Consider the following 2,301-nt stretch of genomic DNA (forward strand, 5'->3'; position numbering starts at 1 on the left):
CTCGGGATTGCGGGGGGGGGGCGGGCGTGAGCGCAGGCAGGTGACGCCACCGCGCGGCGGTGTCGCCCGGAGGCGTACCTTGGCCGGCGGCGCACAGCACCAGGGCGAGGGCCGCGGCGAGGCAGAGATGCATGTGGCTGGCGCGGGTCATTGTGGCGAGTGGGGCAGACCCGGGGGACAAGCGGGCGGGCACACGGGCGGAGTAGGGAGCAGGGGGAGGGGGGGGGGAGAGGAGAGGGGGGCGGAGGAAAGACGCTGGGCGTGTGTCGAGTGCGCCCAAGGGCCCGTGGGCCGCCGGGAGGGGGCACTTTTAAAGGCCCCGCAGGCGGTCTGCCTCGGCCGCTGCCTCGCCGGGGCTGGGGCGGGTGGCATCCATGTATTCTCCTGTATGCGCGTGGGTGTGGCTGCAGGGCAATAGGTGGACACGCCCCCGTATGGGAGATGGGCCTCGCCCCTGTGTGCGTTTGTGCGCGGGGGCCCTCGGCATCGCCGATCCTCGCGGTTTGCCGGCGTCTGCCTGGGGGCATCTCCCGGCCGCGGTCAGGCCGTCTGCAGCGGGGGCGGGAGGGCGTCCCCCGTCATGCGCAGCCGGACCGAACGCCGCCGGCCCGATGCCCGACAAGGTCCCCGCCCCCCTGCGGCAGGGGGGAGAACGGCTTTCACCCGATTGCGAGCGGCTCGCGGCCGCGCCCCTGCCGCCACCGTCCAACCTGCCTCAGGGGGTGGCTTGCCCCGGCAGCCGGAGGGGAACAACAACAGGGCCCGGGCGAGGGCGGCCGCCCTCGCCCCTCCTCCCCCCCCGCGCCCCGCGCCCCGCGGCGCGTTCGCAACCCCTGAACGAGAGAGGCACACATGCGCCCGGGGCGGCGGCCGACCAGAAACGCCGGCCGAGGAATGCCGCCCCCGGCCCCGGGGCCTGCGGACCTGAGCCGGGCTGGGGCGCGGCCGGCGGGCGGACAGTCAGCCCGCCCCCCGCCCCCCCCCCCCCCTCCCTCTCGCAACCACCCTCCCTCCTCGCACCCCGCGAGGGCGGGGAGCCTGCCACAGCGCGCCCTCAGGCTGGCGCGCCCTGCGGGGCGCCGGGCCGGGAGAGCCGCAAGTGCCCCCCCGCGCGCCCCCCCGCGCCCCCGCCCCGGCAACGCGCGCCCGCCCTCGACTAACACATCACTCACACCGGCGCTTTCGGCGCAGCGGCCGGGGCCGGCTAATGACGGTGGTCCGGGGCGCGGTGATGAGTCTCCCCGCCGTGGCGCATGTGCGCCCCCCCCCCCCTGCCCCGCCCTCACCGGTTCTCCGGCCATGCCCCGGGCCGCGGAATGGCGGTCGGTGTAATTGTGCTCTACGTGGCGGTCCGGGCCTGCCCCCTCATTGGGTCCCGCCGCCGCCGCCGGTCCCCACGTCCCCAGATGCGCCCTCCGCCGGCCCATGCCACCCTTCACACGCACACACACATCCCCCCCCACAGACTCATGCCCACACGCATGGGGGCCACCGCCCCGGGAGGGTGGGAGAGGGAGACACCCGCCGCCTGGGGGAGGGGGGGGGGGCGCGTGTGTCAGGTAGTCGCCAGGCCGCACGCGCGCGCAACCCTCGCCCCCGCGGCCCGGTCTCACCTGCGGCCGGCTCCCAGTCCGGTGAGCCGGGATTCTTGGTAAGCAGCCATGATCGCCGGTCAAGGCCGCAGAGAGCTGCCCTGCCATCCATGCGCGGGCGCGGCTGGGCGTCGTATGTTCACATGGGAAACGGGGGGGGGGGGGGGGGGCAGCCAGCAGCCCCGGGAACGCAGGCCGCACGTTGTCGCGCCTCAAGGCAAATGATAACATTGTTTCCCTGCTTCTCCCCGCCGAGACAGGGCGGGGTGTGGGGCGCGCGCGGGGGGGGAGGGGGAGCGAGCGGGGTCGGCTGGCAGACGGACCAGCCTATTGGCTGGGCGAGTGCGCAGGCGTTAACCCACGCGCCCGGGCGCCTCGGGCGATTAACCGGACTGTGCAGGCCCCGCACGTGTGCGCAGATCACGCCACGCCCGGGCGTCCGGCCCATCGCGCGGCGTCGATGCGGCAAACAGCCAGGGGTCCGTCCGCCGGTCGCTAAGGCAAGGCCGTGCTTGTGCGGGCCCCCCGCTGCACCGCCTGGGGCGAGGTCTGGCCCCTCTGCTCGCATCTCGCGCGGCCGCACTTCTCTCCCTCTTTCTCTCTCACGCCTGCTGCCGATGCGGCCAGAGCCGAGCATGTTTCTCTGCGCCCCCATGTCCCCAAGCCTACGCCCTGTGTGTGTGTGTGTGTGTGTGTGTGTGTGTGTGTG

The sequence above is a fragment of the Fonticula alba genome, assembly GCF_000388065.1.
Source record: "Fonticula alba strain ATCC 38817 unplaced genomic scaffold supercont2.3, whole genome shotgun sequence".
Lineage (NCBI taxonomy): Eukaryota > Rotosphaerida > Fonticulaceae > Fonticula > Fonticula alba.